Genomic DNA, 19,099 nt, shown 5'->3' on the forward strand with positions numbered 1-19,099 from the left:
TTTAATAAATGCTCCCCTCCCTATTATTCTATTTAATTTTAGTAAAATGGCAATTTAAAGACATTCATAGCTGAACAAATCTTCTAAAGAATGTCAGTGCATAAAAACAGATAATCAAATGAAAACTGGCTAATTCCAGTCTAAGCAGTTAAAACGTGGCATATTTATGACTCATATTTCCTAAATTATCTTAAATCCATCTATTTATTTTGCTAATTGCCTAAATTGAGCTAGTTTTCCATGATTAATTTTAGGGTTTATGATATAAAAAGAGATATCTTACAAACCATGAGCCCATTACATTTCTATATTTGTATCTTATTCTCATATTAGGGAGTTGGCAAAAAGATTCCATTTCATAAAAAAGATTATTCAATAAATTATGAGATGAATGGGTACACAAAATGTGATATACACATACAATGAAATATTATTCAGCCTTAAAAAGCAAGAAAATTTTGGCACATGCTACAAGATAGATAAATCCTATACTAAATAAAATGAACTATTTACAAAAGGACAAATAACATATAGAACACTTATTTGAGGTACCTAGAATAGTCAAGTTCATAGAGACTGAAAGTAGAACGGTGGTTGCCAGGGAGTGAGAGGAGGGGAAAAGATGAATGATTGTTTAACACATGTGGAGTTTTAGTTTGGGAAGATGGAAAAGTTCTGGAGATGGATGGTACTGATGGTTGCATAACAGTGTGTATGTACTTCATACTGCTGAGCTGTACACTTAAAAATGGTTAAAACGGTAAAATTTATGTTATGTATATTTTAATGCAACTAATGAATGTCAAATAATAAATGACAGATTTGGGCATATGGCTAAAGATGCAGTTCTTGAAAATAAAAGCTTTTTGCTACAGGGACTTAGATTTTGTTTAGGGACATAGATTACTCTATCTTTTGTGAGAAAAAATAAGAGAACACAGAACTTTTAATAAAGCTCCTGCCATGATAGATCAGGGTAAAAAGTTGTCACTTTGGTTCAAATAGCATTGACACCTACATTGTGTCCAGGGTCTTATATATGAAGTTAATCTGTTGACCACGCTTGTAGAACTCACTCTTATGCAAAGAGAAATTCATCAAATACCATTTCAAGGTAACACATGAAACAATTTGCGTAGTGTCTAAGAGCACAGGTTTTAACATTATATAGACCTGGGTCCGCATCTGGTTCAAAATTTATAAGCTGTGTTATTTTGAACAAGTTAGTTTTTCTTTCAGAATCTGTCTCTTCATTTATGAAATATGAATATGAATATGCACTTCACAGGGAAGAAATGACACATGAAACACTCAGCGGAGAGTAAGTGTTCAGTAAATGATGTCCACTATTTCCATAAGTCCTGAGTCAAAGGCATTGGCTGCTGGCACCACCTGACAATATCCTTGCAAGGCTAGGTGCAAAGGTCTGGCCTGGTCTCACCATGCCACTTCCACAATCGTTGATGCCAACACAGAAAGAACACAGCATTTATTGATCATGGCTAGTGGGGTTACTATTGAAAATATTTAAATCATATGCATAGCCAGAGTTAAAATGAAAATTGAAAAGTAAAAATTGAAGATTATTTTCTTCATTTGAGTTGTCAGATTCAGGAATGGCATAGATAATACAAATAAAATGATTTCCTTCATATAGAGGAAACAAAAAAATTTACATTATGAGTAGATGTTTTATATTTGGGATATTTAAAGGAATTAAAATTAAAACATGGGTAAAAAATACTATTTAATCATGTACTTTACATTTACTTTTTACATTATTGAAAAAAAAGAAGCACAGTTCATATCTAGCCTACTTAGCACAACTTTGCAAAAGCCACTGGAAAAACGTGTATGTATTAAGATAAAGAAACTATGGATTCCTAAGTAGAGGACTGGAAAAAAAATGTCCCACTTCAAGGGCCATCAGGGCTGCTGCATCTAAGTCTGAAGCCCCCCTCCTATCTTAGTTCCTGTCCCCAGATATCTTCACCTATACTGCCTATGTTTATTACTCAAGGACCTCACACTGCCGAAAATTCTTTAAGTCATTTGTTTATTTAGGTAAACACTGCCTATGTTTATTACTCAAGGACCTTACACGACCGAAAATTCCTAAAGTTATTTGTTTATTTAAGTAAACAATTATAGGCTGAGGGTGGAGTAAAGGGGAAACAGAGGAGACACAGGATGCAGACCTGATGTGAATAGTTTAACAGCTTCTTTTTCTTTGAAGTTTCCCGATACCAGCTGTACTAAGGCATTTTGGTCAAGAGAAAAGTTGGGTTAGGAAATGTGAAGCCAAAACCATTTCAAAGGAAAGGCAGCTAGAAAATATCAGACGGGAAGCAAAATTATTTCAGGAATAAAAGCAAAGGTGAGACAGAGAGAGAAGGCTGTGTGAAAAGCCATCTTTAGTTATTTTTAAAATTTTGGGCAGGATCAATTGAGTATCAGGAAAAATGGAGATACATTTTGCTCCTTGCTTCCCTCTTACTCATACGGTCACCATAACCAATGTTATAGATATTGTGGTTCAGTGTAAGCTGTGGGTTTTCATGGGTTTGTTTGTACTACCAGTCTGGATAAATATCCATTTTATAAAATGGAAATAAAACATTTAAAGATAAATTTTGTTATATAACTGATTCATCAGTTGGGGACTGCCTGTATTTCTTCCATTCTTCCAGTTGTCTCAATGATAAATCTATATATTATATACATTATATACATACTATGTCATATGTAGTGCTCTAAGACATAATTTGGGGGTGTTAAGAAAACCTAATCTAAAATTAGAACAAAAATTTAAATACAAAAGAGAGGAAATTTCCAAGACTAAATAAATCCTTCATGGTGCAAATATTATATATCTAAGAAGAAACAAATAACTTCCCTGGAAATGTTATAACAAAGTTTGCAATGTTACATACAAATGTAAAATGGATAAGAAAAGTCCTGAGCAACTTGCAAAATGGGTGCTAGGAATTATTTCCTAAAATATATTTCCGATTATTGAAAATTCACATAATATCACTTTTTGGGGGTCATATGAGTTACAAACCAATGTATTTTGAGCATTTGTTTAGAAACATTTTTCCTTAGCCTGAAACTTTTTGTACAAATTCACAAATATAGGCTTTGCCAGGATTCTTTTGAAAGTGGAAAAGAAAAACAATAGCAGGATTAAGCTATTCATATTAACCGTAAGAACAGGGGACATAAATTGCCCAAATGTACAATGGAGCATATGTTAAACCAGGTTTTTCATATTTCAGAATAAAAAAGAAATAAAATTGTCAGTATTTGTAATGATTAAATTCTAAGGGAAGGAGAAAAATGCTAAGGTATTCACCATGAATTACTGTCTGCTGAAATAGGAATGGTTATTGTTAAGATTGGGATATACTTATCATTAGAACAATAGCAAGATTTGACATTAAAAGGAGAAGTGGGATTAGTATTGATATCCCATGTTATTATTATAAAAGGATTTTTATGGCATTTGCAAAAGAATAACTAAAAAAATCAAGCCACTTAAAATGGTAACTACATTTTCATCAGAAGATAATTAATTGAAGTACTAAAATGAGGAAGAACTCATAAAACATCTTTGCTATAAGAGGGAGAGTTGGATTAAGCAAATACTCAGGTTACCTAACTCTTTAGACTGCATGCACACATATACATATACACTATAAACATCATCCTAATGAACTATGTTAAAATAAAATTTTAGACAAGTAACGATTAGTCAAATAATTACTTACAAAGATTTTCATTAGAGTTTTGGTTGAAAGAAGTTTGCATTTGGAAAAGAGATTTAACAGTTCTGAGACACTCATTTATATTATATCAGTGTGTTCAGTTAATAGGGCAGATAGAAAAGAATGGGAAGTGGTTAATAAGGACAGATTATTTTCTCAGTTCTGCCACTAGATGTGAGAGTTTAGGTAAATGACTTGACCTGTCAGATCCTCTATAAATGATAATACCAGAGGTGGTAATCTCTATAAAATGAAAATATTAGAACAGATGACATCTAAATTTTCTCATAGATTTATGTCACTATTATACCCATATATACACATGCAAGATTTTAATTTTTTTTATTTTTTTTATTTTTTTTTTGAGTTGGAGTGTCATTCTGACACCCAGACTGGAGTGCAGTGGCCGCTCCCGGCCACCGCAGCCTCGACCTGCTGGGCTCCGGCGATCCTTCCGCCTCAGCCTTCCGAGTAGCCGGAATTACAAGCGTGTGCTACCACACCCAGCTGATTTTTTGATTTATTGTAGAGATGAGGTCTCGCTGCCCAGGAGGGTCTCGAACCCGCGGGCTCAGGTAATCCACTCACCTCAGCCTCCCAAAGGCGTGAGATTACAGGCTGAGTCACCGAGCCCGGCTCACATGCAAGATTATACTTTTTGATTACGCAGAGTTGTTACCTCTAATAGAGAAATGCTGACTAAATAAAAAGTGTGAGGAGCATTCACAAATAATATTTATCATGAGTCACATGATGTTGTATTGGTTATGATCTGCTTTCTATTAGAAACATTCTTAATGAAAATTTCTAGCTCTATTAGTTTGCCAGGAAAGCTAGGTTGTTAATAACTGTCACACCTTGAGTGAGAACATCAACTCTCAGTTGTATTTAAAGAGGTTTAGTAAATCTAGGATAAAATGAATAGTTTCCAAGAAGGATGTCCAAACATCTGAATTATTTTTTAAAGATATTCTCTATTATTATTATTATCCAGTGTAATCAGAGTCCACAAAGAGCAGACTCATGAAATTCTCGAAAGTGCCACTGAGTGCTCAGCAATCGTGAGAAAAATAAATACAGCTGACCCTTGAACGACAAGGGTTTTTACTGTGCAGGCCCATGTATATGCATATTTTCTTTTGTCTTTGCCACCACTGAGACAGCAAGACTAACCCCACCCCTTCCTCCTCCTCCTCAGCCTACTTAACATGAAGACAACAACAATGAAGACCTTTATGATGATCTACTTCGATTTAATAAATAATAAATATTTTTTCTCATCCTCATGATTTTTAATGACATTTTCTTTACTCTAGCTTACTTTATTGTAAGAATATAGCATATAATACTTATGAGATAAAAATGTGAATTAATTAGTTGTTAAAGTTATTTGGTAAGACTTCAAGTGTTACAGTAACATATTAGCAGTAAGGGTTTTGGAGAATCAAAGTTAGACATGGAATTTTGGACTGTGTGTGGAATTCTGGACTACTCAAGGGTCAACTTTATTTTAAAATACATTTTCCAATGTTCTTTTCTTTTTATACTCATAATATAAGAATATATTGTATATGATTATCTTTTATCTGATGTTTCTTATCTTTTTTAAGCACAAAAACCTTTTATGAGTTATAAATGCAATGAGCTTTAAATTTCTTTAGTAATACTTCAGTCTATTACAAACTTGTTCTTAAGCTCTGGGTTTAAAAGCAAAATTATAGGCGGTTTGTAGAGCTTTCCTATGCTAAAATCTTTCATTCATACAGTTTTGATTTGAATATAATTTATAAAATCCCATTAATTATTCATGGACTAGCAACACAGGCATAGTCTATAGATAAAGACAAGAAAATAGTCACCGTTTTATTTAGTATGTTCATCTGATATCATGTTCTATTCCATGTATTGGTCACCCCTAACTCATGAAATCTTTGGAGGCTAAGATATATTAAGACTCTTATGTTTTGACAATTTTATTTATTTGAGTATTTCTCTTCATAAATATTTGTTTAAAGAATAAACAATGCTTTTTATTATATGGACTTGAATTACAAATCATTTTTCTTTGTATGTTATTTATGAGTTATTTAGCATATAATTGTTAAATAATAGACAAAATCTGAGAAGAAAAACTGCTCCAAACTACACACACACACACACACACACACACACACACACACACACACACACACACAAATGCACCAAAAAGAGGTATAATTTCCTCCTTGGAAATATGTTGTTACTTTTTCTAGGATTACTCCAAATGAACAGATATCTCATTACTCAAATGCAATCTCTCCAATGTATGCCACACTAAATCATATTTCATTACAATAATGAAAATTATAGTTCAAGTCAAAGAACTTTATATAGGTCACATCTGAGCAATAGACCAAGTAACTTATATGTAAATCAGAGCAGGAAAACAGTCATTGATGGCTTTGAAATTATACTTCAGGGGCTTAAGAAAATGTGAGAGGTAAGGTAGATATTATCTGGCTCTTACATAAAGGGCTTAAAACAAATATGCCTAGTTCTGACATTTAAAAATTTAACCACTTACCAATAAATAATGTACAGAATTGAAATTATGTTTAAAACGGAGTTATACACATAAAAACAAAGCCTTAAGAATCTAATCTTCTAGGTACTGAGAAATGTTTAAGTTTTGGCTGAATGACTTAGTTGATTGTTGGATTAGTAAGATGATGGGGGAAAAAAGTCTATGCCAAAGAGAAATTTTGTATTTATTTTTGATCTTATAACTCACTCAGAATGGCAGAGTTTTAAAAATGGTTACATATGATAGAAAAGTCTGATTCTTAAATTATCCTTGTACCTAGGTCTATGTACACATGCCCATAACCTGCTCTGAAAATTCATAATAGCCTTTCATGTATTTAGAGCTTATTTTCAAAATCAAGGGAGTGTTTTACAAAGTGTAAAACTTTTGAAGCATGAATTTTATATATGTTTGTTTCAAAAATTTAAAATGCATGGTCATTCATTACTACAGGAAAAGTCAGCAGTGGAGTGCTTTGTGTAAAGTTAAGCAGCAAGTCCCCCTGACCCTCTCAAAAATAAATAAAATAGACTTCAGATAATTCCATTTATAGCATCATGACCATGATTAATCATACCTAATCATTTAAAATTCAGATGTGATTTATGCATTAAAGTTCTTGGGGCCTAGAAAATTTTATTATGTAATTTGTATATATCTTAGAACAACTATTTATGAATTTCTACTTTTAAATGAAATATAACAGTTTTTTGAACTTTATTTTGATATATATCAAGGTACAGCCTTTTCATTTTGCCAGTTTACTAGATTTTACTCTAATATTTTTGTTGGAACCTTTAGAGAACTGTATTTTCAAACTAAATGATATTAAAAGGAATAAAACGTGTCATCAGCATGGATTTTGCTTTTCCATCTTTATTTTACTGTTCTTGATATTCACATATTCAAAATTTATAATTTCCTGTATTTTTGAATTTTTATTATGTCACCAACTCCACCACAAAAATGGCATCAATATGTGTTTAATTTTGCTTAATTGAAACATATTAAAGAGAATTATTATTACTATCAAATAATAATCAAACAAATAAATACATTTTGTGGTGAAGCTGTGAGAAGACTAGAAGCTATGAGAAGATTTTATTATGCAGCCATAAAAAAGAACAAAATTATGAACTTCACAGCAACTTGGATGGACTTAGAATCTATAATACCGAGTGATCTATCACAGAAACAAATAACTGAGTATCACATGTTCTCACTCATAAGTGGACCTTGAACAATTATTGTAATGCTATAAGAAAAGGATTGTCAGTAGTGGGAAATTGCCGGTGGGGGGTTGGGGGAGGTGGGGGAATGACTGGTAATAGCGGGATTGGCAATAGTGGGGGGGCATACCTCATCAACAAGGGTACCTGCATAATGAACAGTTGTATACTCAACCCTGAATTGTACCCCACATCTTTAAAATAAAAAAGAATATACTAATGAGAATAAGCTATCAATATTAATTCTGCAAAAAAATTTGTTGCCGTTTAAAAAATAATTCCAATTCAATGATTATAAACAAACCAAGCACATCAATGGTGTCTAAAATTTTGTTCAAAATTAATAAATTTTGTATCACATACAGAAAAAGTGAGGTACTTTCATTAAATTTAACTTATTACTGTTTATTCTTTAGAATTTAAGATGGTAAAATGCTAGTCAATAGATATGTTGGAGTCAATATGCATTTTCTGCCCTCTATATCATAAATATTACCTTGCTCTCTAATTATTTTCAGTTTACTCCAGTAAACTGAAATTGAGTTACAAAATGTTCTGCTTGCTTACTATGATAATTTATTATCTTAAATAAATAGAAAGGTGAATATTTCTCTAAATGACATTTGTAATCTCTAATTTTACAGAAGAATTATTATAAATATTGCCATTAAAGTACTTACTGTTCTAGTAGGGATTCTGGAGTATTTTGTTCCTTGTTTTCTTTCTTTCAGTATTTTTTTTCTAAAAGGAAAACAATATGTAAAATGGTTACTTGACTACACATAGTTCAAAATTACAGACTGTCAAGACTATATTGAGTTTATGTAATATTTCTACTAAAAGTCTTGCAGTATATGCATTCAAAGATAAAATAAAGTTATATGTATATTTAGTATATATTGTATAATATAGATAGGATGGATTTTAAAGTTGTTTGGAGAGCTAGAGAACAAGAGTCTGTGGACGGTTTATACATTGATTTTGTGAAAAGTAAATCATGCTTTTATACTATAGTGTTTTAACTTGAAAATTAGAATAACACTAATCTAAGCAGACATTAGAAAATATTACATTAATATATTCATTTAAAAAAAGAATCCTGTAATTCTTAGTTAAATGCTTGACATTATATTGAATACCAGTGTGATTATTATAAATTAACCTTATACATTTCGTGGAATTTTTAAAGTTTGTATTTTTTACTGAAGCTAGGAAGACTTCAATATGTTATTCATATTTGCCCATTTTCAGAAGCGAATCAATGTCTAGATATAACTCACTATTTTAATACATAGGATAAATACATATGTACATAGATATGTATGTATACACACAGACACACACGCATATATATGTATATAATATATTTTGATTCAATAAGCATGAGGAGAAAAAAATAAATAACTGCACATCATTGCTTAAAAAAAACAACTTTCAGTTTAGAGAGCAAAAAAATCAAATCCTTCCCAAGAGTCAATATCAAGAATTGCTTTAATGTAATAGAGATGTCAAGAATTCCTAATTTGGTTTGACATGGTAGCAACTCATTTTTTTTTTTTTTTTTTTGAGTTGGAGCCTCACTCTATCGCCCAGACTGGAGTGCAGTGGCTGCTTCCGGCCACTGCAGCCTCGACCTGCTGGGCTCTGGCGATCCTTTCGCCTCAGCCTTCAGAGTAGCCGGAATTACAGGCGCGCGCCACTACACCCGGCTAGTTTTTGATTTATTGTAGAGAGGTGGTCTCGCCAAGTTGCCCAGGCGGGTCTTGAACCCTCGGGTTTAGGCAATGCACTCACCTCAGCCTCCCAAGGCACGGGATTCCAGGCTGAACCACCGAACCCGGCTGTTAGCAACTCTTAAGTGAAAAATTTCAGTGCTAGAGACAAGTTTTTTTTTTTATGTAATTTCTTATCATTTTTAGTCTTCAAAAAATTTGAGTAAGAAGAAAATGAAGAAAGAATGAAATATTTGAAATAGATTTATAATAAGCTTGTTACTCTGTTTTTAAGAGTTTTCACAGCATCTATTTTCAACAGAATCACAAAAAAATTACAATGCCAGCAGCTCTAGCTATTGGCTCACAAAGGTACTCAGTGGAAAAGATCAAAAGTGACAGCTATATTTCCAAAGCTGTACTTCCTGCATCTGTCCAATGGTTAAGCCTCCAAGGTCTGCTTTCCTTTTCCTTTTGTTCTTGGTTGAAACTCAACTATTTTCTAGTAAAATCTATTAGAAAGAACAATGCTAAAATGCACTTTGATTTGCCTGACCATTTCTTAAAACATGATTTTGAGCCACAGTCAATTTTAGGTAAGATTTCTATAGATAGTTTCAGTATACTGACTGTTATTCAAACAAAAACTACAAGTTTCTATGGGCATACATGCTAAGGTAAACAGAGTAACATACAATCTTTTACAAGAAATATGAGAAAAAAATGTTAAAGGAAACAAAGGCTTTCTATAAAAAATGAGAAAATTCTTGACATTGTGTATATATTGTATATTATTGCTTCCCAATGGGGCAGGCTTCCCAAAGAGATGCAGTGAAAGGATTAAACAGTTTCTGTGACTTATGAGCCATGTGCAGGGATTTGATTTCATTTTGGTTTTGCATGCAATATCTATCACAAGGATGAATAGGCAAGCCTGTTCTACTGTAGGGGACAAACAACTGTTTTGTTTTTCATCTATGCTCTGAAGATGTATGTGCATAGTATTTTTCTGGTAGCTAATTTCTGTCTCCTGCATGTATAAATAACTCCTTATTTCAGAAGAATAAAGCAAAAAGTAGCACAGCATTATTTTGCACATTTTCTCATCTATCTGGTTTTTCAGTAGTGTAATTGGCATCAGTAGGTCTGACTCAGACAGTTTCCTGGTATCAAGGCTGGATACTTTTATGCTTTTGTACAATACATTTTAAAAATAAATGCATCTGTTTAGGTAGGTTTATATGTTTTTCCCAAAATGCTATATACATTTATAGTCAATAGAGCTGATGATGCTTTAGTTTTCTTTTTATCCAGTTTTAGATGCAGTCTTGACATGGAGAAAATTTATTTATCTGAGATTTAGGAATTGCTATTGTTTCAACACTGGCTAGAAACTACTCACACCTTCCAGCCCTAATCAAAATTTTATTTATAAATTAAGCAAAACACTGAATGCTTGAGGCATTATAAATTCTACAAATACTTTATTTTTGCCATTATTTTGAAGAAAGAGAACTATTTGTATTCGTATTAATGTTGAACATTTAAACATGTAAGCTCTCTTTTAAAAAAAGAGGGCTTACTTTCAAGAGTAACAAATAACTAATGTTTACATCTAGGTTTTGCTTTTTAATATCTCAAATATTTTATTTTTTCAAAAAAATATTAATTTAAATGAGATTTGAGTAACATGGTACAGAACTAAATATTTATTTAGGGTTGGTTTTAAAGCAGGCACTATTAATTCCTGCTCTAGGACCACTTATAAACATTATCCCTTTAACCCTGGATGAACTGGGGTGGCAAGAGAATCCTAATCCCAAGGTTTAAATTTCAAAACTGTAAAATATTGATGAACTCAATTTTCTGTCTTAGATCCTCTCCTGCTGAAAGGTCACAACTTGTAGTTAGATCATAGATGCAAGGTTGGTGTGCTATTTCCTCAGATATCTCTAACCCTAAAAGATTTTGTTAGATATCTTTTGGCTTACATTCTTATTCTTGGAACAGCAGTCAGCAAGCAGAGATTACTTTTGAAAAGGATAATGTCCAGGTCATTACTGACTGAATGTAAGCTTTTAAACACTTACCATATAATGCTTTAAAAACAAAACATTGCATGGCAACTAAATGTATGATTCTGGATTAAAACCCAGACCAATGGAAAATAAAAAAATTAGCTATTAAGATCATTACTGGGACAGCTGATGAAATTTGAATATGGACTATGAATTAAATAATAGTATTATATCAATGGTAAATTACCTATGTTTGATAACTGTTCTGTGCAATGTAAGACAATGTCCTGTTCTTAGACAATACTTTGAAATATACACCAAAGTATTTAGGATAAGATATAACATGTCTCCAACTGATTCTCAAATGGTCAGGAAGAAATTGTAAATATATATATACACACATGTATATATTTATATATATACATATATTCACAGAAACAGAGAGAAAGAGGAAAGAGAGAAGGCAGAGAAATAGTGATATATGACAAAAATGGAAACAATTAGTGAATCAAGGTAGAGGGCATGAGAACTTGTACAATCCTTGAAACTTTCTGTAAGAGTTTTAAGTATAGAGAAGCAAACATTGCCATAAAAGATGCTATACAACTATCTTTTAAAAATATTAAATAATAATAAGAGATCCTTTTCAGTATCAATACTATACTACACTAAATTTGGACTATTTTTATTTTGTTCATTAAGCATGCCATTATTTTATTCTAACTATAAAAGATATTGCTGTCTTTCTTGATAACTATTGAAGAGTATTAGACATTGGAAGGAAAGTCATCCATCCGTCAAGTAATAGAGTAAACAAAGAGATGTTCTATAAATAAATGCAATCACTCTGGGAAAAAGAGTATGAAAGATGTCCATGAACAGAACATGGACTTTATTTGAAATGAAGGTAGATGGCCAAAATAATGTATCTTATATTTAGGGCAGAGGATTTTTTCTTTTTTTCTCTTTTGTGTCTAACCATTGACAATCATTTAGGGAGCTTAAGACTATAAGCCTGTTCTCATTATGATAGAAGTGCATGTTTAGCAAAACAGATTTTTAAAAGAGAGAGGAGGCAGGGATGAAGGAGCTACTAATTTTTCTGTTGTGACACTTTATAATACTAGTCAACAAACAGTAAAACATTTGCGGGCCGTCAGAGTTACAATAACCACATACTGGGTTCAATCATGTTTAACATTTTTATTATATGCTACATAATTATTTTAGAATGAGGGGAGAATAATGAGGCAGAATGATACGAAGTCAAGACAGCCAGTATGTACCTTGCAAAAAAGGATGAAAATTAATTAAATGAGAAGCTTTGGGCAAGTTAATTGGGACTGAGTGAAGATAAGGGCACTATTAAAGCATAAATAAATAAAACTATTTAAAAGAAAGGTGTAGCAGAAAGTCACATTGAGCACACCAGACAGAGAAGAACTGCAAAAATATGTCAGGAGCAGAATTGTGCCTATGGGGGCCTCTGCTGGCCTCCAACCCCTACAATAGTGCCTGTCACATAAATAAACGTTTGTTGAATGAATAATATTATATAGTGACAAAAGTAAAACTTTGTACCATATAATCCTAGTTCTGCCTCTATTCAGTTTGTGACCTTAGGCAAAACACTTCATCTATTTTGACCTCAATTTCATCAGCTGTGAAATGAGAGAGAGGGAAAAGGTGATTCCATAAGGTGCCTTCCCTCTCTAAATATTTCTGTATACAGGTCTTTTTATTTAAATGGGCAATTGGTAACATTTTTGTTGGAGAGAATAGCCTGATATGAGTTCTAAATAAAGAGAAATGGGAAAAAAATAAGAAAGATGAATAAAGGAGCAATGCACTGATTCAAATAATAAAAAATAAATCCCACTGAAACAAACTTTAATATGGAAGAAAGAATGCAGAAGGTGATTTATGGTTCTTGTATGTTTGACGTGACATTTATAGGTACTATTGAAACAGGCATGCAGATGTAGAAATCTTTATCTTCTTTACATTATAATCAAAGTGACTCTACACACTTCCTGCTCCTACATTTAGGGTCTCCAAGTGAACAGAAATGAAGAGTGTTCAGAAGAAGCTATAAAACGGTCAGAATTTATGTAAAAATTCTTTTACAACAAAGTCATAGAATTGGGACTGCCTGCCATAGAGGAGAAAAAGCTGAAGAAAGGAGCATCTATATTAAGTTCCTTGAAGAGTTAATTGGAGACCCATCCAGCACAAGAGCTGTTACCTCCATGAAGTTCTTTGTATCAATACTGGCTTCTTTATACACTTTCTTTCATAAAAGCTTGCCAGACACTTACATTCTGTAACATAGAACCCAGCACTTACTTATACATGATCTATTTTCTCCAGTTTTATATATGCTGGTTTTGTCTTGACAACTAGAAAAGGCTGTGTGCCACAAATTTGTGTCTCCCTACAATAGGTGTTACTTAAAATGAGTAGATGCTCAATAAACACTCATCAATGGATGGGGATGGGCAGGAAATACTCTGAGCTTAAAAAGTAGAGAGGACTGCTGATGGGCAACTGCTGAAAATGGTGACTTCTCAGTTATGAAGCTTGGATGGTGATCCCGGGACTCCTGTGAATTCCTCTACTGCGCTTTCTTTTTCTTTTTTCTTCTCATTGTCATATTCAAATGTTTTGGGGAAGAGAGGTCAGGAGACTTATCATATGGGGTGAAAATTTTTATAGGAATAAGAAAATTGGCAGGCTAGTGATGGCAGAATTAATGTCCTTGTGGACAGGAAGTGGCAGGCAAATGGAAGAGTTGCAAAAGAGGAGAAAGGCACAAGGGAGAGAGAATGCAGAATTGATGCATTTCTAGAGGATAGTGATATCTATGCAGATCCTGGTACTCCCACAATTAGAGACTGGAGAATACTGAGATAAAATAGACACACTGTTATTGACTTTAAAGGAGAAGCCAGTCAAATATCTTTACAAAGGGCTGCATTAACTCCACATTTATGACAGGACAGAAGGTGTCAGTGAAGTGACGAGAATGAACATAAATTTGAAGTAGGTTATTCAGTGCAGGTTAGCCATAGATAGATATATTTCTTTTAGACAGTTTAATTAAAATAGGGTAAGCATTAAGAAATCTTTCTTATTCATACACAGCCTTCACCCAATCAGCCAGGCACACCAGGCGTGACCATCCTGAGGGCTGGATAGATTTACCAGTGCAGCAAATCACAGAAACAATAGGGAATTATCCAAAACATAGACATGATGTTCTAAGAAAAGCTCAAGTCTAGTTAGGCAATAACTTTAATTATTTAAAAGGTTCTTGTGACCTTAGAAGGTTGAGAGATGGTAATGAAAACTTATGACCAGACACCTGTAGTCTACCACTCTTAGATCATGATTAGCTTAGTAATTGTAAAATTATAAAGCTTTTCATCAAAGGCAAACATGCAATTTTTCTTTTAAGATGTCCATATTCTGTCTTAAACTATACTTAGGACTCACTCTGAAATTCTTTTCTGTGGCCAAGTCAAAAGAACTCGTGGAGCATCATATCACACCCCACCCAGCATCAAATTGACTCAGCATTCCCAATTTTTTGAAAGGTGAGGTAGGGAGAATGGGATAGCAATTCCCTACATATAAGGCTATGGAAGAGAGAATATGATTTATTTAAGTCTTGGTTTGCTGTATATTCAAAGCCAGGAATGTGTCATTGAGCAAATGAGTGGGATGTTGAGATATGGCATGAGATTTTTTATAGTTCTGTGCTGATTGGCTATCTTTAGGAACTTTGCTGCATTCTGAGTTTAGTTTAGCACCATACCTGCCAGGCTGGAAATGCAAGGCCAGCCAGGATAAAACCATAACCTGGAGAAAGTGGTCTTTTGTCTCTACTGCTGCATGTCCAAGTGGGGAAAATGTGGAAATAAAATAGAAAATAAGCAATTTCTCATGCTCAACTTATCCTAAAGATACCATCTTTACCTCTTTCTTTAAAACACTAGCTTCAGGTGCATCAAAAAGGTGTACATCAACTAAAGATAAACCTTTAAAAAAAAGGATGGATGACTATAAACAACAATACAGATTGATTCACAGGTATTCCGGACTTTATATTCACATGAAGCATTCCCAATACAGAGATCCATTGTGGGTGGTTATATGCCTACTTTTACAGAAGCAGCATAGTTTTTAAAAACAATTATAGCTGCTATTTAATAAACTGCATTTAACAGATAGTATGCATTTATCACATTCATCTTCACAAGGAAATGGTGAAGTAGGTGATCATTTTTACATATGAGCAAACTCAGTTCATAACATCTTTGGAGTTAATATGTAATGGAACTAGGATCTAAGTTCAATTCTGTCTGTCTGAATCCTGTTTTTCTCTTGCAACAAAGTCTCTTCAGTGCTGGAATGGACTGTAAGAAACCAGTTTTCTAGACCTTCCTTACTATTTATTGGCTGTATCACCTTTATTTTCCTTTAAGTTTTCTTTATCTTAATTGTTTTATCTGTAAAATGGGGATAAAACAATACTTACAAAGGAAAATGGCTAGATTAACTGATTTATTGAAGTGTTTTTGATTTCTAAATGTTATTGAATATATCTAATATGAGAGAAACAAAAACTTTGAAGCAACAAGGCTTTCCAAGGAAGGTTCATTAAATTGATCCATTCTTTAAATTGATCCATTCTCTTGGGGCTTTTGCCTGAATATCATAATTTTTACATTAAACAAAAACTTCTAAATTCAACATGACAGCTTCATCCACATATCATGACTTAATATTGTAGGATTGCCTTCAGGATACAGTTATAAGAAGTATAAACATCTGTCATACTACATTTAACTCCAGAACATCTATTTTCACATAGTTCACATAAAATTATATTAGGCAGAAGGATAAAACCACATGGCCAAGGAGATGTAGAAATATGTTTTTTCCTAATTGGAGTCTACAAAATGTGAGTAAACGCCTAAGCTAAGAGCTGAAGAGTAGAGAGATAGGTAAAATAAGTTATATGGTGACTTGAAATCACAAAAGACCATGTTAACTTAGTCACACTCTCTTTCAATATTTAGTATTTCTTTAATTCTAAAAGTTCTAGAAAAGAAATTTTAAAAATTTACTTTAGATAAAACACATTTTAAAAGTTACTTTCCAGGTTTAGATGTGTGGGAGTTGGAATACCCATGAACTCACAGTTTCAGAACACTAGACTCTAGATCTCCCATTAATGGATGGAAACTGATTGATACATACAAAAGATCAAAATAAGGGAGATGCTAAGAAAGAAACTCATCATAGGAAAGAACCTCAACATCTATCACAATACTACAAGAGTGGCATTGGCAGTAGTGGGACACTGCTGCGTGGGCATAGGGAGGGTCACATAATGTCACTAAGGGTACCTGATCCTAAACCAGGGGAAGTGAGGACCAGTTGAAGGTCCAAACTTCATCTGTACATAGACTACTTATGTATCTAATCCTGACTTATACCCCACATCTTTAACATCTCATTGATAAGGGTACCTGCATGGTGAATATTTGTATACCTAGTCCTGAATTGTACCCCACAATTTAAAATAAAAATTAAAAGAGGAAAAATAAAATAAAGTAAAATAAAGAAAAAAAAAGAATCAACCCCCTAATTCTGACCAAAGTATTCTTTTTCTTAAAATGAGCATAAATGCAATCCTGTAAAGTTCTAAATAAATAATGATTTATTCAGAGAGGAATTTAAAGATGCTTTAAAAATAACCTGTGTTTGAGAGAAATGACAACTGTTCAATAAATTATAGAAGGAATGTATAGTTAGTTCAGTTGTACTAAATTTTTCACTAGAGGAAGCAGTTGGGTACACTAGGATTAGAGATTTGGGGAAAAGTTCAATACAATTTCACTTAAAAATTGACACTATTTTACTGGGTTTGAAGGAGACTCTCATTTCACCCATGAAATGATATAATAAATAGAATAACAGCAGATCAAATGAAGCAATAACATGGATGAGCTGTTTTCTCAGCTTCCACTCTTTGATCCTTTAGGTGTCTAATGTGAATGACAACTAATTTTCACTGACAAAATAATATGTTCAAGAAAAAATATCAAATTCTTTAAAACAGACAAATTTCCTGGGAGGTAAGACTCTAGGCACACTAGAAAGGACTGAATTTTTGGTCCTGTGATATAAAACTCAACTAAAGAGACCATACCTCAAATCTAAATTTAATTATTTTGGAATTATATACTATAGCAAATGCATTTTTGCTTTGTTTTTCAGTGTTGCCATTGTGGGATTTGGCATAGATTTCCTAAGCATTGTAATTTTCTCTTTAGTTGTAGTTTGTATCATTTTTGAAAAGAAACTGTTTTTATTACAATTACTTCTGTATCCTTGAAATAGGGGATAATCAGGAAATAATCATATAATAATTCATTTTAACAGATTTTAATGGAGTCTGTGTAACACTATCTACCACATGTGGATTTTTAATTTTACTAACAATCATAACATGAACTAAAATGTCAACATAATGAAATCATTTGAATGCTAACCATATCAAGAGTAGTAAACTTGGTTGGCAGAGGTTGATGGGAAGCACAGACCTTCTAGTTGAATACAAATCATGGTCTTATTGAAAATATACTGAAGGAAGCCCCAGTGAAGCCAAAGTTCCATCTCTCTAAACAGGGAAATCTCAACACGTTTTTCTATAGTGCTATTTTAGGAGTTGTGTGGTATAAAAAGAAGTATAAGATAAGGTCCCTATCTATAAAATTCATATTTCTGTCATATATATCTTAGTACATTGCATTGACATTTGTTTTTGCTATTGTTTAACCCTATGGCAATTGAAATTTCCCAAGGTATCCTATGCAATTAATCTTCAATTCATGGTACCTAGCACAGTGCCTGGCATATGCATATAAGGCTCTAAATAAAGTTTTTGAATTAAACTCTTGAAAGGCCCAATCAGTCCCCCTTTTCTATTGAGTATTCTCTCACTGAGAACTTACTTTGTTAATCTGTGGTACAGTTGAGTCATGGAGCTACAATTACACTTAGACTTAAGGCTAGCTATGCTCCTGATTTATTTGTGCACATGAAAAAGGATACTTGATTTCTACAGCATAGTTAGCTATTATGGAGGACACAAAATAATTTTCTTTTATCTCCCATGACATTTATTTATTTAGATTTATAAACTACAGATTTTCCTAAAGGCTTACCTAAAGTTTGCATAATTAATATACTTTATGACTATCAACAGAAAGAGAAAGAGGTACAAGAAATACTTTCCCATATGTAGGCACATACTCTAGACATTTCCCATGAGTAGAAATTCCAAAAGCAGAGTATTGTATCTTACTCCACACTACCTCAATTTTTTTCTCTATCCCAGTCTGATGACTGCTACCCCTGACACCTTAGCCTCTTGCCCGTTAGTTATGCACCCATTCACTTTTAAATTCTATGAGAAAGAGCTGGGATTAATTCTGTGACATGTTTAATATGAAAATACATGATAGAGTATTAGTACTTTAACAGGGAGTAAGAGCTGATTGACTTAGTACTTTTGGGATAATCAACCCACAAATATAAAATTGTCCTGCATTTTTTGACAGTTGTAACAGATTTTCCAACATCTGAAGTTGTTTCTATCTCGCACAAAGTTCATATTCCTTTATTAAACAGAAAGAAATGCTAAGGAGATAAGTAACATGGAAGATCCAATCAGCACATTAGGTACAACCTATTACACAATCAAATTTTATATTATTATATAAAATAGAAAATCAGA

The 19,099-nt window shown here is 32.8% G+C and overlaps 1 protein-coding gene across 4 annotated transcripts in view; it reads right to left on the reverse strand.

Moving 5' to 3' along the window:
* Nucleotides 1–19,099, reverse strand: part of SYT1 (synaptotagmin 1) — a 588,991-nt gene that overhangs the window by 386,846 nt on the left and 183,046 nt on the right. For 3 of the 4 annotated variants that reach the window (XM_008053907.2, XM_008053906.2, XM_021710394.1), the window contains one exon: nucleotides 8,240–8,300. The exons of the other annotated variant lie outside the window; for it this stretch is intronic. The gene's annotated coding sequence lies outside the window, so the exon portion shown is untranslated. The remainder of the gene's footprint in view (nucleotides 1–8,239; nucleotides 8,301–19,099) is intronic. 4 annotated transcript variants of the gene reach the window in all.

Source organism: Carlito syrichta, unplaced genomic scaffold (assembly GCF_000164805.1).
Source record: "Carlito syrichta isolate Samal-C Ts95f unplaced genomic scaffold, Tarsius_syrichta-2.0.1 Scaffold288851, whole genome shotgun sequence".
Classification (NCBI taxonomy): Eukaryota; Metazoa; Chordata; class Mammalia; order Primates; family Tarsiidae; genus Carlito; species Carlito syrichta.